Raw genomic sequence first — 23,606 nt, forward strand, 5'->3', positions numbered from 1 at the left:
AGATTCTCCCCCCTGAGCTGTGGATCTTTGCAGCTCCTCAGTGACCATCGGCCTCTTGTCTGCTTCTCTCATTAGTGCTCTACATGCTTGGGATTTCAGGTTAGGTGGACGGCCATGTCTTGATAGGTTTGCAGTTGTGCCATACTCCAGGGCTCGACAAACCCAGGCGCCTGGTCGCCAGTGGCGCCTAGAAAATGTTGTCTGGCGCCTAGAAAATGTTGCCTGGTGCTTGAGGAGTTGAGAAGTAAAAAAAATACTCTCAATCCAATCCCACCTCCTGCACGGAGTCATCCAATCGGAGGAAGCAGGGACAGTATCGCTCAGGCCGCCTTCTCCACTTTGCTCCGCCCCCTTTATGCTCCGGGACTGGACAGGGAGAGTTGGGTTACGGGGGAAGGATCGCTGTGGCCGGGGGCCCGTTCTCATCTCCCGCTACCTGTGTAAGTACATACAAAGGCCGTGCTCCCCGGGGAGACGCCGTGTGTGAGAGGGTCTATATGTACAGTTTGTCAACAAAAAAACGGAACAGGCATTTTTTTTAAAAAATTAGTTTCTTTGATTTTTCTGAGAAAAAAACTGAGAATATAAAAAATTTATAAATGTAATGACATCTATTTATTTTTTTTTAAAAAAGCAATTTTTAAAGCAAAAAACCAAGTTTGCTTAAAAAAAATTCTGGCTCCTAAATTTTTTGGCTGGCTCCTAGATTCTGAACAACTTTGTCGACCCCTGCCATACTCCCTTCATCTTTGGATGATGGATTGAGCAGTGCTCTGTGAGAGCTTGGGCACAATTTTATCCCTGTCCTGTCTGGTGGGCTCCTTGGTTTTCAGCTTTATCCCTGACCTGTTTAGTGGGCTCCTTGGTTTTCAGCTTTATTCCTGACCTGTCTGGTGGGCTCCTTGGTTTTCTTGATGATATTTGATCCCTGATGTTCTCACATAAACCTCTGAGGCCTTCACAGAACAGCTGCAGTTATACTGAGAAGAAATCACACCCAAGTGGAGTCAATGTACTAATTATGTGACTTCTGGAGGTGATTGGTCACTCAGGATTTTATTTAGGGGCATCAGACTACAGGGGTCTGAATACAAATGCATGGCACAATTATCAGATTTATATTTTTAAAACCCTTAGAAAACCCTGTATCATTTCCTTTACACGTCACAAATACTTGTTACTTTGTGTTGATATCACATAAAATCCAGATAAAATACATTTAAGTTTGTGGGAGTAACGTGAAAAAATGTGGAAAAGTTCACAGGATATGAAGACTTATTCTAAGTACTTTATGTGTCTCCATTGCTACTGACCACAATAATGCTGATTAGTCCTTTTCTAGTATGTTTTATAGCACTTTAACTTTGATGAAAGAGTCTAACATAGGACTTTGGAATCAGACTGCAAAGTGTTTGTTTGTTGCTGTGACCATGGATATCCACAGGTCTGTATGTACAGAACAGGACACAAAATCCAAAACCATCACAGGAAACAGGCAGACGTATTTACTGTGCTGTACGTACCGGTATATATTTATATATAGACAATGCCCAGGTTATACCAGCTGTACATATATAATTATATACAGAAGATACCCAGGTTATACCAGCTGTACATATATAATTATATACAGGAGATGCTCAGGTTATACCAGCTGTACATATATAATTATATACAGGAGATGCCCAGGTTATACCAGCTGTACATATATAATTATATACAGGAGATGCCCAGGTTATACCGGCTGTACATATATAATTATATACAGGAGATGCCCAGGTTATACCAGCTGTACATATATAATTATATACAGGAGATGCCCAGGTTATACCAGCTGTACATATATAATTATATACAGGAGATGCTCAGGTTATACCAGCTGTACATATATAATTATATACAGGAGATGCCCAGGTTATACCAGCTGTACATATATAATTATATACAGGAGATGCCCAGGTTATACCAGCTGTACATATATAATTATATACAGGAGATGTCCAGGTTTTACCAGCTGTACATATATAATTATATACAGGAGATGCCCAGGTTTTACCAGCTGTACATATATAATTATATACAGGAGATGCCCAGGTTATACCAGCTGTACATATATAATTATATACAGGAGATGCTCAGGTTATACCAGCTGTACATATATAATTATATACAGGAGATGTCCAGGTTATACCAGCTGTACATATATAATTATATACAGGAGATGCCCAGGTTATAGCAGCTGTACATATATAATTATATACAGGAGATGTCCAGGTTATACCAGCTGTGCATATATAATTATATACAGGAGATGCCCAGGTTATACCAGCTGTACAAATATAATTATATACAGGAGATGCCCAGGTTATAGCAGCTGTACATATATAATTATATACAGGAGATGTCCAGGTTATACCAGCTGTACATATATAATTATATACAGGAGATGCACAGGTTATACCAGCTGTACATATATGTTATATACAGAAGATACCCAGGTTATACCAGCTGTACATATATAATTATATACAAGAGATGCCCAGGTTATACCAGCTGTACATATATAATTATATACAGGAGATGCCCAGGTTATACCGGCTGTACATATATAATTATATACAAGAGATGCCCAGGTTATACCAGCTGTACATATATAATTATATACAGGAGATGCTCAGGTTATACCAGCTGTACATATATAATTATATACAGGAGATACCCAGGTTATACCAGCTGTACCTATATAATTATATACAGGAGATGCCCAGGTTATACCAGCTGTACATATATAATTATATACAGGAGATGCCCAGGTTATAGCAGTTGTACATATATAATTATATACAGGAGATGTCCGGGTTATACTGGCTGTACATATATAATTATATACAGGAGAGCCCAGGTTATACCAGCTGTACATATATAATTATATACAGGAGATGCCCAGGTTATACCAGCTGTACATATATAATTATATACAGGAGATGCCCAGGTTATACCAGCTGTACATATATAATTATATACAGGAGATGCCCAGGTTATACCAGCTGTACATATATAATTATATACAGGAGATGCCCAGGTTATACCAGCTGTACATATGTAATTATATACAGGAGATGTCCAGGTTATAGCAGCTGTACATATATAATTATATAGAGGAGATGCCCAGGTTATATCAGCTGTACATATATAATTATATACAGGAGATGCCCAGGTTATACCAGCTGTACATATATAACTATATACAGGAGATGCCCAGGTTATACCAGCTGTACATATATAATTATATACAGGAGATGCCCAGGTTATACCAGCTGTACATATATAATTATATACAGGAGATGCCCAGGTTATACCAGCTGTACATATATAATTATATACAGGAGATGCCCAGGTTATACCAGCTGTACATATATAATTATATACAGGAGATGTCCAGGTTTTACCAGCTATACATATATAATTATATTCAGGAGATGCCCAGGTTATACCAGCTGTACATATATAATTATATACAGGAGATGTCCGGGTTATACCAGCTGTATCTATATATTTGCATAAAGACGATGCCCAGGTTATACCAGCATGCTCCATATCACTATGTGAAGGAATACTTTGGTCACACAACTATACTCAGCATTAAGTAAAGTAATATTTTGCAGTTACACCATCATTGGCTCTTTTTCCGCTTTCCGCCTAGTTTTCTAGTATCACAGCGAGTATTCAAACGTGAAATCTATTTCTTAGGCCACATACACATGGATATCTGCTGGAGAATCAGCTGCAGAAATCCAAATGTATGCACCCGTCACATTATCCAGTTACATCATCCAGTGACCTCATCCAAAGACCTGTTCCAGTGACCTCATCCAATGACCTCATCCAGTGACATCACCCAGTGACCTCATCCAATGACCTCATCCAGTGACATCACCCAGTGACATCATCCAATGACCTCATCCAATGACCTCATCCAGTGATATCACCCAGTGATATCACCCAGTGACCTCATCCGTTACATCACCCAGTGACCTCACCCATGACCTCATCCAATGACCTCATCCAGTGATATCACCCAGTGACCTCATCCGTTACATCACCCAGTGACCTCACCCATGACATCATCCAATGACCTCATCCAGTGATATCACCCAGTGACCTCATCCGTTACATCACCCAGTGACCTCACCTATTGACATCATCCAGTGACCTCATCTAGTGACATCATCCGGTGACATCACCCGGTGACCTCATCCGGTGACATCATGCGATCACTGCCCGGCTTCTTATAACATGACGTTGTTCCCCAGGTGCCCGGGTAAGATCGGCCATGTCTTATTCCGTCTGCTCTCATTCTCCTCCGTGCCTCCGGTCTCGTCGCCGCATTATAATCTGACGTTATCACAATTATCGCTCCCAGGATTCTTCAGCAGAGGGTAAACTGTAGACTTTACCCAGGAACAAAGTTTAGAAACAACCATATTATAATAAAAGGATTAATAGTGAAATATAGAGCGGTATTATAGCTCTGCAGGAACTCTGCACTCTAATAAAGTGTCAATAAAGGTCTGTGGCGCCATAATGACCCTCACACTTTACATTACTGCTATACAAAAGCATGTCAGAATCCATCAGCTCCACACAACAAGGTATTCACCCCAGAATTGGGAAGAGGCAAAACAAAGTTATACAGAGGCACCATATGGCGGTACAAGGAATGCCTATAGCTCTGTAGTATAGAGCAATAGGAACACATGTAACTATACAGTCTTTATGCACTATATGGCGGCACATTGAATGCCTATAGCTCTGCAGTATGGAGCAAGAGGGACACATGACTATATAGTCTTTATGCACTATAAGGCGGCACATTGAATGCCTATAGCTCTGTAGTAAGGATCAAGAAGGACACATGTAACTATATAGTCTTCATGCACTATATGGCGGTTTTCCCAATGCCTATGGATTTGTAGTATAGCGTCAAGAGGGACACTATATAGTCTTTCTGCACTATATGGCAGTTCTCCTAATGCCTATGACTCTGTAGTATGGGACAAGAGGGACATTTAACTATATAGTCTTCAGACACTATATGGCAGCTCTCTGAATGCCTATAGCTCAGTAGTAGAGAGCGATAGTGACATATAATATAGTGCAAAATAGGCCAAAAACACGTAAAGTATCCAGAAACCAAAAGTTTATTCCAAAAGGCATCTATAAGTCTCAATTTTTTCCTTAATGTCTGTCAACCCTTAATAAGAAAGATTCATGTCAGAAGAAGGCCCTGTCTTCCTATATGTGCCCTCAACATGTTACGCCAGGGATGTCAAACTTAAACGCAGAGGGCCAAAATGAAAAATGTGGGCAAAGTCGCGGGCCAACCAGTATACAGTGTACTGGGCCTCACATAGTCCTCCATACAGAATAATGGGCTCCACATAGTCCTCCATACAGAATAATGGGCCTCACATAGTCCTCCATACAGTATAATGGGCCCCACATAGTCCTCCATACAGAATAATGGGTCCCATATAATGCTCCATACAGTATAATGGGCCCCACATAGTCCTCCATACAGTATAATGGCCCCACATAGTCCTCCATACAGTATAATGGGCCTCACATAGTCCTCCATACAGTATAATGGGCACACATAGTCCTCCATACAGTATAATGGACCCCACATAGTCCTCCATACAGTATAATGGGCCCCGCATAGTCCTCCATATAGAATAATGGGCCCCACATAGTCCTCCATATAGAATAATGGGCCCCGCATAGTCCTCCATACAGTATAATGGGCCCCACATAATCCTCCATACAGTATAATGGCCCCCACATAGTCCTCCATACAGTATAATGGGCCCCACATAGTCCTCCATACAGTATAATGGCCCCACATAGTCCTCCATACAGTATAATGGGCCCACATAGTCCTCCATACAGAATAATGGGCCCCACATAGTCCTCCATATAGAATAATGGCCCCCACATAGTCCTCCATATAGAATAATGGGCCCCGCATAGTCCACCATACAGTATAATGGGCCCCACATAGTCCTCCATACAGTATAATGGCCCCACATAGTCCTCCATACAGAATAATGGGCCCACATAGTCCTCCATACAGAATAATGGGCCCCGCATAGTCCTCCAAACAGTTTAATGGGCCCCGCATAGTCCTCCAAACAGTATAATGGGCCCCGCATAGTCCTCCATACAGTATAATGGGCCCCGCATAGTCCTTCATACAGAATAATGGGCCCCACATAGTCCTCCATACAGTATAATGGGCCCCACATAGTCCTCCATACAGTATAATGGGCCCCACATAGTCCTCCATACGGAATAATGGGCCCCACATAGTACTCCATACAGTATAATGGACCCCACATAGTCCTCCATACAGTATAATGGACCCCACATAGTCCTCCATACAGAATAATGGGCTCCACATAGTCCTCCATACAGAATAATGGGCCCTACATAGTCCTCCATATAGAATAATGGGCCCCACATAGTCCTCCATATAGAATAATGGGTCAAACATAGTCCTCCATACAGTATATTGGGCCTCACATAGCCCTCCATATAGAATAATGGGCCCCACATAGTCCTCCATACAGTATAATGGGCCCCAGAGTCCTCCATACAGTATAATGGGCCCCACAGAGTCCTCCATACAGTATAATGGGCCCCACAGAGTCCTCCATACAGTATAATGGGCCCCACATAGCTCTCCATACAGTATAATGGGCCCCACATAGTCCTCCATACGGAATAATGGGCTCCACATAGTACTCCATACAGTATAATGGACCTCACATAGTCCTCCATACAGAATAATGGGCCCCACATAGTCCTCCATACAGTATAATGGACCACACATAGTCCTCCATACAGAATAATGGGCCCCACATAGTCTTCCATACAGAATAATGGGCCCCACATAGTCCTCCATACAGTATAATGGGCCCCACATAGTCCTCCATATAGAATAATGGGCCAAACATAGTCCTCCATACAGTATAATGGGCCACACATAGTCCTCCATATAGAATAATGGGCCCCACATAGTCCTCCATACAGTATAATGGCCCCACATAGTCCTCCATACAGTATAAAGGGCCCCACATAGTCCTCCATACGGAATAATGGACCCCACATAGTCCTCCATACAGTATAATGGGCCTCACATAATCCTCCATACAGTATAATGGGCCCCGCATAGTCCTCCATACAGTATAATGGGCCCCACATAGTCCTCTATACACAATAATGGGCCCCACATAGTCCTCCATATAGAATAATGGGCCAAACATAGTCCTCCATACAGTATAATGGGCCCCACATAGTCCTCCATATAGTATAATGGGCCCACATAGTCCTCCATACAGTATAATGGGCCCAACATAGTCCTCCATACAGTATAATGGGCCCACATAGTCCTCCATATAGTATAATGGGCCCACATAGTCCTCCATACAGAATAATGGACCTCACATAGTCCTCCATACAGAATAATGGGCCCCACATAATCCTGCATACAGTATAATGGTCCCACATAGTCCTCCATACAGAATAGTGGACCTCACATAGTCCTCCATACAGAATAATGGGCTCCACATAGTCCTCCATACAGTATAATGGACCCCACATAGTCCTCCATGCAGTATAATGGACCCCACATAGTCCTCTATACAGTATAATAGGCCCCGCATAGTCCTCCATACAGTATAATGGGCCCCGCATAGTCTTCCATACAGAATAATGGCCCCCGCATAGTCCTCCATACAGTATAATGGGTCCCACATAGTCCTCCATACAGTATAATGGGCCCCACATAGTCCTCCATACAGTATAATGGGCCCCACATAGTCCTCCATACAGTATAATGGGCCCCACATAGTCCTCCATACAGTATAATGGGCCCCACATAGTCCTCCATACAGTATAATGGGCCCCACATAGTCCTCCATACAGTATAATGGCCCCACATAGTCCTCCATACAGTATAATAGGCCCCACATAGTACTCCATACAGAATAATGGGCCCCACATAGTCCTCCATACAGAATAATGGGCCCCACATAGTCCTCCATACAGTATAATGGGCCCCACATAGTCCTCCATACAGTATAATGGGCCCCACATAGTCCTCCATACAGTATAATAGGCCCCACATAGTCCTCCATACAGTATAATGGGCCCCACACAGTCCTCCATACAGTATAATGGGCCCCAGAGTCCTCCATACAGTATAATGGGCCCCAGAGTCCTCCATACAGTATAATGGGCCCCACAGAGTCCTCCGTACGGAATAATGGGCCCCACATAGTACTCCATACAGTATAATGGACCCCACATAGTTCTCCATACAGAATAATGGGCCCCACATAGTTCTCCATATAGAATAATGGGCCCCACATAGTTCTCCATATAGAATAATGGGCCAAACATAGTCCTCCATACAGTATTATGGGCCCTACATAGCCCTTCATACAGTATAATGGCCCCACATAGTCCTCTATACAGAATAATAGCCCCACATAGTCCTCCATACAGAATAATGGGCCCCACATAGGGGTGGTGGTTCTGGTATCGTGGGCCAAATATAACCACCCAGATTTGGCCCACGGGCCCGAGTTTGACACGCCTGTGTTATGTCAAAACCTTCCCTTCAGAACACACACGATGCACACCACTGACTCTTATGCCATCTAGTTTAATAATCCTGAGGTACATGGAACATAAAACATCTAAATGCCCTTATCCAAAATACTAATTTAGGAATGTGAGTTGCAGTTTGGCCTCTGCACCTGTTGGGCTCCATAGCAGTGCCATGTCTTGTCTATACTGCAATCCTACTAGCCAGGTGCCCCCGAGAAAATGAATTAAGTAACTTATACAAAATCCTAAAAAGTGGCCTTAAAGGAACCTCTAATCACATAACAAGTTCCATGAACTGAGCTAATTGCATGGAATCTGTGATTGAGGGGGGAAATATTTTCCTACGTACAGTAAATTTCCTGCTCAGGAATGTCTTTGAAGGACACAACAGCCAGTCAGTCTCTTGCAAGCAGGAAATAGTTGATAGCATAGAAAATACCTTGTACTCAGTTACATATGAAATGTTTGTACACATTCAGGATCTGTCAATGTATGGAAACTTTTAGAACTGTGTATGAATGTTATTCTTTATTTAATGCATGGGATTACGGGCCCTTTAAACATGCTTGATGCTAGAGGGGAATAAAGAATCATGCATTTGCCACACAGCAGAGATAACTTACAGCTTCTTTTTCTGACCATGACAGACAGAAAGGCCTAGTGTTGGATCCCATAGCAGTGCCATCAGTGGAAAGGTGTTAATGACAAACCAATTGACTTATTCCAAGTGACATCATGGGGTTAAGTGTACTGATGTTACTAGTAGTAACATAGGAGTCCAGGGCAGGCCTAGCCCATAAAAATGCAAGAGTTCTATGGCTTATAAACATAATTTAGAAAATTGTATCATATTTTATATCTTTATTGTGATCTAACAGATAATATTTCATATTATTTTGGAAGACCAGGGGCAGCCAAACACAGGCATGTTACTAACCAGTGCCAAGATGAGACTTTTACACCTAGTGGAACTGCAATGGGTTCCTAATCAACCCCTTCTTCCAAGGGATAGTTGAAATATTACTTACAGGGATTTCCCAACATTACTGTGTGTAATCTTAAGTGTTATGCTTGATATTTTCTCTTAATGGCTAAATAACATTTTATTATAGATATTTTGCAGTGCTGATACATTTTAGAAATTGTTACTGAGTAGATACACATTTAAAGAGTCAGATAACTGTCTACACATCTCTTTTAAGTGGTGAAACCCTTTCATTCTCAGTGAAGATGACAACTCAAAGTCCCCAAAAATGTTTGGTCCTGTTTCAATTTAACAATTTCCAGAAATAGCAGAGAAGGGTGCACAATTTCACAAATTATGGTGTGATAGAAATACTATTGATAGGTTATGGGAAATTCACATCTAGAATAACCTCCAAGCCAAATGTTCATGGCAGCTTGACCCTTCAAGACATTTCAAGTTTGCGTCAAGTTGTCACATGAGAAACAATCCAAAGCAATTATGGGTCATCCCTCTCACATGGCAATATCATAAAATCTTATAATGCAATCGTGAGGTGTTTAGGCTGAGGCCAGAACAACAAAAGTCATATAGCTTTTGGCCCAAATGTTGATCTCACATCATATGTGTTGCCTTAGGAGTACTTTATTTACTTTTCTATCCATATTTTAGTGTACAACAATGTTTCAACAGATTAGCAAATTTACAGTAGTCCATTGGTGCCGGCCAATGTCAGTTGAAGAAGAGGCAAGTGAAGTCAAGCCTTTAATATTAAATGAAATAACATAAAAATTCTTCCCTCCCCAAAAGTAAATGGCAACAATCTATGATCCCCAGTGCAAACTTTGTAACAGGTTCCCTTTCCATAGCATTGCCATCATTGAAAAGGTTTTAATGACAAACCAATTGACTTACTCCAAATTAAATAATAGGGTTAGATGTACTGATATTAATAGTAGTAGCGTTGAAGTCCAGGGCATTGCTCAGCCCACAAAAAGGCTTATTTTGTTATAATTCTAGAGTTCTTTGTCATATAAATATAACTTTAAAAATTGTATCATTCTTGTGTATCTTTATTGTGATATAACAGATAATATTTCATATTATTTCTTATTTTAGAGCACTAGGGGCAGCCAATCACAGGCAGGTTACTAACCAGTACCAAGATGAGACTTTTGCACCTGATGGAACTGCCATGGGGTCCTAATTAGCCCCTTCTTTCTAACAAAAAAAAAAAAAATACTTGTACAGAGATTTCACAACATTCCTGTGTGTAATTACAAGTGTTTCAGATAATTACAAATGCTTGATATTTTCTCTTAATGATTAACATTTTATTATGGATATTTTGCAGTGCTGATATATTTTTGAAATTCTTACTGAGTAGATACACATTTAAAGGGTCAAATAAATGTCTACACGTCTCTTCCAAGTGGTGGCACCCTTTGATTCTCAGTGAAGATGATAGCTCATAGTCACCAACAAATTTTTGTCCTGTGTCAATCTAACGAGTTCCTAAATGCTCACTGAAGGGTGCACAATGTTACAAATTATAGTTTGATAATAATGCTATGCATTGTTTATGAGAAATTCACATCTAGAGTAACCTCCTAGCCAAATGTTGATGGCAGCTTGACCCTTCAAGACATGTCAAGTTTGTGTCAAGTTGTCAAAATCCATGCAGTTGTCACATGAGAAACAATCCAAGGCAATTATGGGTCACCCCTCTCATATGTCAATATCATAAAATCTCATGATGCGCTACCATGAGGTGTTTAGGCTGAGGCCGGCACAGCAAAAGTCATCAAGCCTTTGGCCCAAAGGTTGATATCACTTCATGTATGTCGTCTTAAAAGTACTTTTCTTACTTTTGTATCCATATTTTAGTGTGCAACATTGTTTCTACTGATTAACAAACTTACAGTAGTCCCTGGGTGCCTGCCAACTTCAGTTAAAGAGAAGGCAGGGAAAGTCAACCTTATAATATAAAATGAAATTACGTAAGAAAATCCTCCCTCTCTAAAAGAAAGCAGCAAAAACTTTATGAACCCCAAAAAAAACTTTGTAAAAAGTTCCCCAAACTATCTTGCCATTGACAGAAGTGTTCTTTTCCTACGCAGTAGACGGTCCTTTGGGGCACTTGGGCATACCATCTTTGGTGGACATACAACATTGGCACCCACTATTACTAAACTGTGGTATACACTGTACATTCTGAAATCATTTTGCAAGGTGACATTACTCCATGTACGGACCTCCGAGGTTCTGTTATTCAGCATGGATACATTTTAGATAAATATACATTATTGTACAGTTATCACAGTGTCAACCTAATATTTCTTTGCAAACACAATCCCGAAATGCTGCAGGATATTGCTCAATACGGTTGAGTATTAAGTGATCGCAACCTCTGCACTGCTCCACAAATAGATATCTGCGGGTTAAAACGGTTATAAACATATACATAGATCGATACGTCCCCAGAGGATGATACAAAGTGACAGCGACTGAAGACTCTATCCCAGAACACACGGTGCAGCCGTCAACAACTTCACAGTTAAGCATCACATTGATTCATTGCATTCCAAAAAAAAAAGTCAGAACAAAGTGAAGCAAATGTGTCGAGCCCAGAGTTCTACAACTACAACTCCCAGCATTTTCCCCCCGATGTCACCGCATGACTATTCAACTCATGAATGCATGAAAAAAAAAACAACTTTGAAAACGTTCTGGCTTTGGACAAGAAGAGCCATCAAAGAGTTAAAATTACCTTGCCCAAAGGGAAAAAAAACTACCTTCCACAGAACCTGACCTCCTTTCATTGCACCTGCCTGGCACGCATGTGGTTACCAAGGCTGAAGTGCTCCTGCGAGAAAAATTCAAGGCCAGTCGGCATTGCACGGGTTAAACTGGGTGCTGGAGATGATTCAAAACACTTTAATCTTCTGGAAGCCAGGCACTGGCCTACTTACGCTTTCCTCTGCCAGAGAGGGGGTGGGGGGGGGGGGGGGGGGGGTGTTCAATTCTTTATTGAACAGTGATTTTTGTAAAGTCTAAAGGGTTAAAAAAAAAAAAGAGTAATAATCCACAGTCCCGTTCTGGAGATGAAGGGGTTAAAAAAGAATCAATGCCAACCACATTGCCCTAGACCTGTCATTCAAAGTGCCATTGGAAGGGAGGGTTCTTGCCCCCTTTCTTTTCAGCCACTGGGAAACAAGTTCTTCGCAGCGATGCAGCACGCAAATGGTTAATACCCAATTTCAAAGGTCTGCAAAGCTCTCAACACTTTAACCTTCAGCACATGGAAGGTAATCTCCGAAAAAAAAATCTCGATTCATGCCTCCACTACCCCTGTTGGCCCCCCCCGTCTGTGGATTAAGTCGCCTCAGAGACCCCCTTTAACTCTTGAAACCCTGAAAAATCATCACGCGTCTAGCAACCTCATCGCTATCCTCCCCTTAACCCCTCGTTCTCTTCCAGTCGGGCCGACATGTCGCGCTGAGCTGCGAGGCACGTCTGAGCCCTCGTCCAGTAGGCATGCAAAAATGAAAAATTGCAAAAAAAAATGCAAAAGCTTCAATAGTCACAAATTCACCGGATTTATTTAATAACGTCCCCCCCCCCATCCCACCACTACCCCTCGTTCGCTTCCAGCCGGGCCGACATGTCGCGCTGAGCTGCGAGGCACGTCTGAGCCCTCGTCCAGTAGGCATGCAAAAACGAAAAATTGCAAAAAAAAATGCAAAAGCTTCAATAGTCACAAATTCACCGGATTTATTTAATAACGTCCCCCCCCCCATCCCACCACTACCCCTCGTTCGCTTCCAGCCGGGCCGACATGTCGCGCTGAGCTGCGAGGCACGTCTGAGCCCTCGTCCAGTAGGCATGCAAAAACGAAAAATTGCAAAAAAAAATGCAAAAGCTTCAATAGTCACAAATTCACCGGATTTATTTAATAACGCCCCCCACCACCACCACCCCACCACTACCCCACCACTACCCCTCGTTCCAAGAACCCCGCCAGCATGTCAGCTCAAGTCAGGCGTGCACAATCAGCATTGTAACTTCGGCATAAACATGGCTCCAATCCATACTTTACCCCCTTTCCATACGTCTGCTCGCTCCGCCTGCACGCTCGTAGAAAAATGCAAAAGAATAACCGTTGCATCCAGGTCACTCTTCCAAAATGCAAAACCCTAGAATGTCCCCCCTTCTCCGAAAAAGACGATCAATATCTTACATTTGCCCAGTCTTCTCTGCGGATCGCTGATAGGGGCAGGCTGCTTTGTCATTGAGGCTGTCCTGTATATTGCTTCCTTCTCTCAACGTTTGGCTTTTTTTTTTTTTTTTTTTTCAACCTCCTTCCCAGAGAATTCTGGGTAAACTGGCTACACAAGTTCCTACTCATAGTGTTTACAATTGCATCACAGAACCTGCAGTTCCACGCCTTTTAAAGGGCCAGCCTTGCTTTGCCTCCATAAAAAAAAAAATTCTCGACCTTTTTTCTTTCTAACTTTACGTGACGAACAATGTTGAAGAATATTTTGCTTAAATTTCAATTTCAATTTTAGTTTATTCTTTATTTTAAAAAGCTTTGGAGATTTTTATTTTCTCTTTTCTATTGCATAACGTTACTAACAACAGTGTAACATTATGTAACTCTTCCTGAAAAATATGCATAACAGGCAAAAAGCCTTCCGTCATTCTCCTTCAGAACCATTTTAAAACTTCTGCATTTCGTGCTAAAGAAAAAAAAGAAAACTTTATTTACTTTAAATAAACTTTTCTTTTAAATAAAATTAATTTAATTGTATTTATTTTCCTTTTGTACAAAAAGTTAAAAGAAAATTAACCAAATATTAAAATATATTATTCTTTTTAATTTAACTTCAATTACATATTTTTAATACAATGTATTTATTTTTTTTTTCTTTTTATACTTTAGTATATTTTGTAACATCCACAAAAAAGTAAAAAGAAAATGAACCAAATATTAAGTTACATCATTCTTTTTAAAAACTTAATAAACATATAAACCTAAAATCTTAGTCACTTTATATTTCAATGATCAATATAGATTTTTGATGACATTGTTATTAGAAACTTGGACTTCTTTTAACTAGTTACTTGTTTTTTTTTTTATATTTCTTTATTTTGTTTCAGATTTTTGAAAGTTCTTTCCCATAACCTTTCTGAACTTTTGCACAAATGAAACTTGTTTGTTATGACCTTGTAAAAACCAAGGTTGCTCTACAGGCGATTTCCGTAAAAAGATTTATATGTTCAAGTTTTTGATATGTCACATCCAATAAAATATAAAACATAAAAAATGAATTATGTGCTATAACATAGAAAACTTTCAGACTCCCTAATATATGAAAAGAGGTGCGGCATGTGGGACGCAAAAGACAAATCTTTACACTCAGTTCATAAAACTACTATAATACTGTCCCCTATGTACAAGAATATAACTGCTATAATACTGCCTCCTATGTACAAGAACATAACTACTATAATACTGCTCCTATGTACAAGAATATAACTACTATAATACTGCCCCCTATGTACAAGAATATAACTACTATAATACTGCTCCTATGTACAAGAATATAACTACTATAATACTGCCCCTATGTACAAGAATATAACTACTATAATACTGCCCCCTATGTACAAGAATATAACTACTATAATACTGCTCCTATGTACAAAAATATAACTACTATAATACTGCCCCCTATGTACAAGAATATAACTACTATAATACTGCCCCTATGTACAAGAATATAACTACTATAATACTGCCCCCTATGTACAAGAATATAACTACTATAATACTGCTCCTATGTACAAGAATATAACTACTATAATACTGCCCCTATGTACAACAATATAACTACTATAATACTGCCCCTATGTACAAGAATATAACTACTATAATACTGCCCCTATGTACAAGAATATAACTACTATAATACTGCCCCCTATGTACAAGAATATAACTACTATAATACTGCTCCTATGTACAAGAATATAACTACTATAATACTGCCCCTATGTACAAGAATATAACTACTATAATACTGCTCCAATGTACAAGAATATAACTACTATAATACTGCCCCCTATGTACAAGAATATAACTACTATAATACTGCTCCTATGTACAAGAATATAACTACTATAATACTGCCCCTATGTACAAGAATATAACTACTATAATACTGCTCCTATGTACAAGAATATAACTACTATAATACTGCTCCTATGTACAAGAATATAACTACTATAATACTGCTCCTATGTACAAGAATATAACTACTATAATACTGCCCCTATGTACAAGAATATAACTACTATAATACTGCTCCTATGTACAAGAATATAACTACTATAATACTGCATGTATGTACAGGCATATACAATGCCTTGAAAAAGCATTCATATCCCATGAAGTTTTCCACGTTACACCCACAAAGTTAAATGTATTTTTTGGAGATTTTATGTGATACCAACACTAAGTAGTATTTGTAATTTGTAAAGGAAATGAGCCATGTTTTCTAATTATTTATATTTGTTTGTATTTGCTTGAGAACATCAGGGATCAAACATCATCATGAAAACCAAGGAACACACAAGACAGATCAGGGACAAAGTTGTGGAAAAAAGTAAAACAGGGTTAGGTTATAAAAAAAAATAGCCCAAGCTTTGAACATCTCACAGAGCACTGTTCAACCCATTATCCAAATTTGGAAGTATGGCACAATTGCAAACCTACCAAGACATGGCCGTCCACCTAACCTGACATTCCCAGCAAGGTGAGCATTGATTAGAGAAGTAGCCAAGAGGCCAATGGTCACTGAGGAGCAGCAGAGATCCACAGCTCAGGTAGTCATCTGTCCAAGGACAACTCGTATACTCCACACATCTGGCCTTTAAAGAACAGTGGCTAGAAGGAAGGCATTTTTGAAAGCAAGCCATAAGAAGTCCTGTCTGCAGTTTGCAAAAACCCATGTAGGGGACACAACGAGCATGTGGAAAAAGGTGCTGTGGTCAGATAGGACCAAAATACAACTTTTTGAGCTAAATGCAAAATGCTATGTGTGTTGGAAAACTAACACTGCATATCACAGTGAAAACACCATCCCTACCGTCATACATGTTGGTGGCAGCATCATGCTGTAGGGAGACTTTTCTTCAGTAGGGGCAGGGAAGCTGGACAGAGGTGATGGGAAGATGGATAGAGCTAAATCAGGGCAATCCTGGAGGAAAACCTGTTAAAGGCTAAAAAAGACTTGAGACTGGGGCGTAGGCAAGGCCCGGACGAGGGGTAGGCACAAGCCTAGGGCGTTACCTCCAGCCTACCCGAGGGGGGCACACTTTATGCAGGGGGACAGTGTCTGTCACTAACACCGCTCACTCCTCTCTCTGCTTGAGCTCTGTCCGTCAGACATGAATACAATTGCTGTGAGTGCCGCCGGCACAGGAGCAGAGGAGCTGTAATCAGCACCCTTCTCTGCCGGTGGCTCCAGCAGAACACAGGCTACTTTAAGCCTGCTCCCTGTTGGGAGACGGCGCATGCAGGGGATGTTGGATGGCGAGCTGCACTAACATCATTGTGCCGTCCAGTGCCTGCTGCTGTATCAGAGAAAGGAAGAGACGGAGCTGAGCTGGATGGGGAGCCTGGATTAGGTGAGTACAAGCTTTTATAAAATGTTTTATTATATTGTATTTCCACTGAATGCGGGCAATTAAAACAGGGGCTGGCTGTAGGGACTATAATACTGGGGGCTGATGGCTGTGGGGACTATAATACTGGGGGCTGATGGCTGTGGGGACTATAATACTGGAGGCTGCTGGCTGTGGGGACTATAATACTGGGGGCTGCTGGCTGTGGGGACTATAATACTGGAGGCTGCTGGCTGTGGTGACTATAATACTGGAGGCCGCTGGCTGTGGGGACTATAATACTGGGGGCTGCTGGCTGTGGGGACTATAATACTGGAGGCTGCTGGCTGTGGGGACTATAATACTGGGGGCTGCTAGCTGTGGGGACTATAATACTGGAGGCTGCTGGCTGTGGAGACTATAATACTGGGGGCTGCTAGCTGTGGGGACTATAATACTGGAGGCTGCTGGCTGTAGGGACTATAATACTGGAGGCTGCTGGCTGTAGGGACTATAATACTGGAGGCTGCTGGCTGTGGGGACTATAATACTGGAGGCCGCTGGCTGTGGTGACTATAATACTGGAGGCCGCTGGCTGTGGTGACTATAATACTGGAGGCTGCTGGCTGTGGGGACTATAATACTGGAGGCTGCTGGCTGTGGTGACTATAATACTGGAGGCTGCTGGCTGTGGGGACTATAATACTGGAGGCCGCTGGCTGTGGTGACTATAATACTGGAGGCCGCTGGCTGTGGTGACTATAATACTGGAGGCCGCTGGCTGTGGTGACTATAATACTGGAGGCTGCTGGCTGTGGGGACTATAATACTGGAGGCTGCTGGCTGTGGGGACTATAATACTGGAGGCCGCTGGCTGTGGTGACTATAATACTGGAGGCCGCTGGCTGTGGTGACTATAATACTGGAGGCTGCTGGCTGTGGGGACTATAATACTGGAGGCTGCTGGCTGTGGGGACTATAATACTGGAGGCTGCTGGCTGTAGGGACTATAATACTGGGGGCTGCTGGCTGTAGGGACTATAATACTGGGGGCCGCTGGCTGTGGTGACTATAATACTGGAGGCCGCTGGCTGTGGGGACTATAATACTGGGGGCTGCTAGCTGTGGGGACTATAATACTGGAGGCTGCTGGCTGTGGGGACTATAATACTGGAGGCTGCTGGCTGTGGGGACTATAATACTGGAGGCTGCTAGCTGTGGGGACTATAATACTGGAGGCTGCTGGCTGTGGGGACTATAATACTGGAGGCTGCTAGCTGTGGGGACTATAATACTGGGGGCTGCTAGCTGTGGGGACTATAATACTGGAGGCTGCTGGCTGTGGAGACTATAATACTGGGGGCTGCTAGCTGTGGGGACTATAATACTGGAGGCTGCTGGCTGTGGGGACTATAATACTGGAGGCTGCTAGCTGTGGGGACTATAATACTGGAGGCTGCTGGCTGTAGGGACTATAATACTGGGGGCTGCTAGCTGTGGGGACTATAATACTGGAGGCTGCTGGCTGTGGGGACTATAATACTGGGGGCTGCTAGCTGTGGGGACTATAATACTGGAGGCTGCTGGCTGTGGGGACTATAATACTGGGGGCTGATGGCTGTGGGGACTATAAAACTGGGGGCCGCTGGCTGTGGGGACTATAATACTGGGGGCTGCTGGCTGTGGTTACTATAATACTGGGGCCGCTGGCTGTGGGGACTATAATACTGGGGGCTGCTGGCTGTGGGGACTATAATACATGGGGCTGCTGGCTGTGGGGACTATAATACTGGGGGCTGCTGGCTGTGGGGACTATAATACTGGGGGCCGCTGGCTGTGGGGACTAGAATACATGGGGCTGCTGGCTGTGGGGACTATAATACTGGGGGCCGCTGGCTGTGGGGACTAGAATACATGGGGCTGCTGGCTGTGGGGACTATAATACTGGGGGCCGCTGGCTGTGGGGACTATAATACTGGGGGCTGATGGCTGTGGGGACTATAATACTGGAGGCTGCTGGCTGTGGGGACTATAATACTGAAGGCTGCTGGCTGTGGGAAACATTATACTGGGGGCTGCTGACTGTTGGGGACATTATACTGAGGGCTGCTGACTGTTGGGGACATAATTCTGGAGGCTGCTGGCTGTGGGAAACATTATACTGGGGGCTGCTGATTGTTGGGGACATTATACTGAGGGCTGCTGACTGTTGGGGACATAATTCTGGGGGCAGCTGGCTGTAGGGGACATTATACTGGGGGCTACTGACTGTTGGCGACATAATTCTGGGGGCAGCTGGCTGTAGGGGACATTATACTGGGGGCGGCTGACTGTTGGGGACATAATTCTGGGGGCTGCTGGCTGTAGGGGACATTATACTGGGGGCTGACTTTGGTGTACTATCAGACTGGGGGCTGGCTCTGGGAGACATTAGGAGGCTGGCTATGGTGAACATTATACTGGGGGCTGACTTTGGTGTACTATCAGACTGGGGGCTGGCTCTGGGAGACATTAGGAGGCTGGCTATGGTGAACATTATACTGGGGCTGGCTGTGGGGGGCATTATACTGGGGGCTGGCTGTGAAGCATCATACTGTATAGGGAGCTGTGGGGAAATCATACTATATAGGATCTGTGGAGAACATCCTACTGTATAGATGGTTGTGGCTGTGGGGGATATATAATACTTGGGGCTGTGATGACCATACTGTATAGGGGGCTGTATGGGACATAATAGGTCTGTGGTGATGATACTGTATTAGGGGCTGTTGTGACTAATCTGTATAAGATGCTGTGGGGGACACTATTGTGTATATGGGGGAGCTGTGGTGGATATCGTACTGTGTGGGGTGCTGTGGGAGATATTATACTGTATATAAGGGGCAGCACAGTGGCTCAGTGGTTAGCATTGCAGCGCTGGGGTCCTGGGTTCAAATCCCACCAATGACAACATCTGCAAGGAGTTTGTATGTTCTCCCTGTGTTTGCCTGGGTTTCCTCCGGGTTCTCCGGCTTCCTCCCACATTCCAAAGACATACAGATAGGGAATGTAAATTGTGAGCCCCAATGGGGACAGTGATAATAATGTCTGTAAAGCGCTAGGGAATTAATGGCGCTATATAAGTAAAAGAAATAAATAAAATGTAAAAGGCAGTTACATTATATCAGTGACTGGGAGGCCATAATACTATATGGGGTGCTGTGGTGGTCATCATACTATATATGGCGGCTGTGGTTGTAATAAAACTATATGATGGGGGGCTGTCATGGACATTATAGTGTATATTGGGGGGCTGTTGTGGCTATCACACCTTATGGGCAGCTGTGGTGTCCATCAAAGTGTAGGGGAACATTATTAGGAGAGGAAAAGTCTGGAGAGGGCAGCGTGGTGGGCATTATGAGAGCATAGTGTGAAGAGGGGGCACAGAATTAATATGGAGATTGGGCACAGTATGGAGAGAGGGGGGACAGTGTGGAGATATACAGTAGAGCCATGGACAGCCATGGTATAGAGTCGACCCTTGTTAACAAGAGCAGACGGTGTGGCGGATATAGCTGATAATGGCTGACAGTGTGGTGGTTATAGATCATTAAGACGGACACTGTGGAGATCATATACCATAGGAGACTTATTTAGGGAATAGTTTGGACAGATAATTTTATGCAGAGGGCATTTTAATAACACTCTTAATTTTAAGGGCACAGTGTTGGGATGTGCTGTAGAAAACCGGAGAAGAGGGGAGTCTGCAGAGATGAGAAGTGAATGTGAAAAGTCATCATTGAGTTTAGACAAGATGGAGACAAAAAGAAAGAAGAACTCGAATCAGAGAAGATGTCACCTAGAAGGTACCTGGATGTAAATGTTAACCTGTTGATACTGACTTTGTCTCATCAGTACTGTGGCTTCTGTATGGCCTGCAGTCTGATAATGACTGATAACAACAACTCCCAGCGTCTCCTTACCATTGATAAGGACACACTGGGAGTTGTAGGTTCATGAGATACAAATGTATAGGCTGATGTGACACTACAATGGATTGCTGTACTAAACTTTGGTGATGTAATCGTTGTGTACTGATGGTGGTTCTGGTAATATATTTGTGTACTGATTATGGTTCTAGTGATGCATTAATGTACTAATGGCGGTTCTGGGGATGTATTCATGTACATCAGTGGTGGTGATGTTGGTTCTAGTGACTTATTTATTTACTGATGATGGGTCTGGTGCCATATTTTCTACTATTGATGTCTCTTGTGTTCGATTTATGCTCTGATGTTTTTGGTTTTGTATTCATGTACTGATGATCATTCTGCTGATGAATAAAGCACCATAACCTTCATCCCTACATGAATACATCACCAGAGCCATCAGTAGTACATGAGTACAGCACCAGACTCACCAACAGCACAGGAATTTGACACCTGAACCACCATCAGTACATGAATATGCCACCAGAACCACTATCCGTTCAAGAATATGGCACCAGAACCACCATCAGTTTTGTTGCAAACTGTATTTGTCGCATGATGGATGCAAAAACCATCAAATATATTGCTTTATCTATCTGTGATATTACTGCTTCCCTTTGCTGTATTTGGTGATACATACAATTCTGGATTCTCACGTACACCCATAAGGATATTTCATAGACTTTCAGTGAGTCCTCGTGGCTATGTAGGTGATGAACAAAAAGCCAGGTGACAATGATGGAAGTGAGGTGTGTCACTGCCTCGTGTGCCCAATTATCAACATTACATTACACATACGAGAGAATGACTCACAAACCTTCCGATGCCGCCGCCAACGTGGGTCATCAGCTGTAATGCAGCCAGAAAAGGGAACCTGGCACCTAGTCGTGGGCCATAGTGAAATAGGGGCTACCGATCTCTTCTGAGGCTGCTTATCTTTGGTTGAATCAATAGGGTCACACACAGTTCATAGTTTCGGAGACTTTTGCAAAAGTTTTTGAAAGTTCTCAGGGCTAGAAATATAAAATAATGTGGATGGGTTTTCAGTTTACTGCTCCTTTTATTTTGCCCACACACACATTAGTGAGATGTTGTCTGATCCCCCTTACTTTACAATGTCGATGAAGGTGACTCGTCTCTTCTGTGTCAGCAGATAGTAAAGAAAAAAAAAAAAAAGGATCGGGCATGTTGACTTTCAACATGCCCAATCCTTTGTTTCCATGGTGGATAAGAATAGACTCCAAAGAGGGAATCTCATAACACAGAGTAATATTTTTGTCATTATACTGTGCATATTGGAAAATGTAAAACATTTTAGAGTTCAATCAACTTGACAAATATCGGGGTGAGTAAAATTGATCTTTAGGGGTATCTCTGTAGGTGGTGCAGAAGTACATACTATCACTTCCTAAAATGAGAACACTCCTTTAACCTCTATCAACCCCTTGACGTAATATTATACCAAGGGCTTATTTAGGCGAATTGTGCGCCTTTTTGATGTACTAATATGTCAGGGTGATCAAGAGGGGTACATAAATAAATGAGTCAGAACATTTAAAAAAAAAAAATAGATAAATAAAATTCCTTCAATTCATTGAGAAATAAAGAAAGTTTTTAATTAAAAAAAAATTATACAAAAATTAATCAAAACAATTTTTTATTTGCAATATGTATGTATTTTAAAAATTACATACTCCATTACCGTACCGCCACCTATCAGGTATACCTGTAGTAGGTACTTTAAATATATTCCCTTATTGATGGTCAGAAATAAACAATGTGAAAAAAAAAAATACAATAAAATGTTGCTTTTTTTTTATCCTTGTCCCTCTAAGGCTGGGTTCAGATGGTCATTTTTCACAGTCCGTTTTGGGGCTTCAATGTCTCGGTCTTCTCCTCCCAATATCCCAGAGGATATACAGGCGGTGAGTCCGGGCGTTGCATGTGAACCTGGACTGAAATTAACTCTTAACATATATGAACCACAAATTATTTGGGCTTGAAGCTCCAATTTACCCTCGCATTGTTGGGTTAATAATAAACAAAAAAGTTAATTCTTTTCGGGATGAAAAATTCTAAAATGATTTGCCCTGTAGGGGTTAATATATACATTAACACATAAGTAATTAGCACGTTCTGGCATTACACAATGAATACCTTCACCATTACTGCTACTGTACATACTATGAGCAATGCATTTCACGTGATAATCATTGTACTCATTACAGTACAGTAGACACAACAACATTCCTACTGGGAGGACCCGGCAGATCTGTGCATTACATCAATAGCACATTGATTTTAACAAGTCTGCAATACCTAATTTCGTCTCT

The 23,606-nt window shown here is 42.1% G+C and overlaps 1 protein-coding gene across 11 annotated transcripts in view; it reads right to left on the bottom strand.

The window, feature by feature from the left end:
* NCOA1 (nuclear receptor coactivator 1) overlaps positions 1-23,606 on the bottom strand; it is a 503,045-nt gene that overhangs the window by 209,746 nt on the left and 269,693 nt on the right. For 7 of the 11 annotated variants that reach the window (XM_073673867.1, XM_073673866.1, XM_073673865.1 and 4 more), the window contains exon 1: positions 13,878-14,011. The exons of 2 other annotated variants lie outside the window; for them this stretch is intronic. The gene's annotated coding sequence lies outside the window, so the exon portion shown is untranslated. 2 more of the 11 variants (XM_073673860.1, XM_073673859.1) reach the window with 2 other exon arrangements.

The sequence above is a fragment of the Phyllobates terribilis genome, unplaced genomic scaffold, assembly GCF_046119375.1.
Source record: "Phyllobates terribilis strain yellow unplaced genomic scaffold, ASM4611937v1 Scaffold_3__8_contigs__length_932513732, whole genome shotgun sequence".
In the NCBI taxonomy this organism is placed as follows: domain Eukaryota; kingdom Metazoa; phylum Chordata; class Amphibia; order Anura; family Dendrobatidae; genus Phyllobates; species Phyllobates terribilis.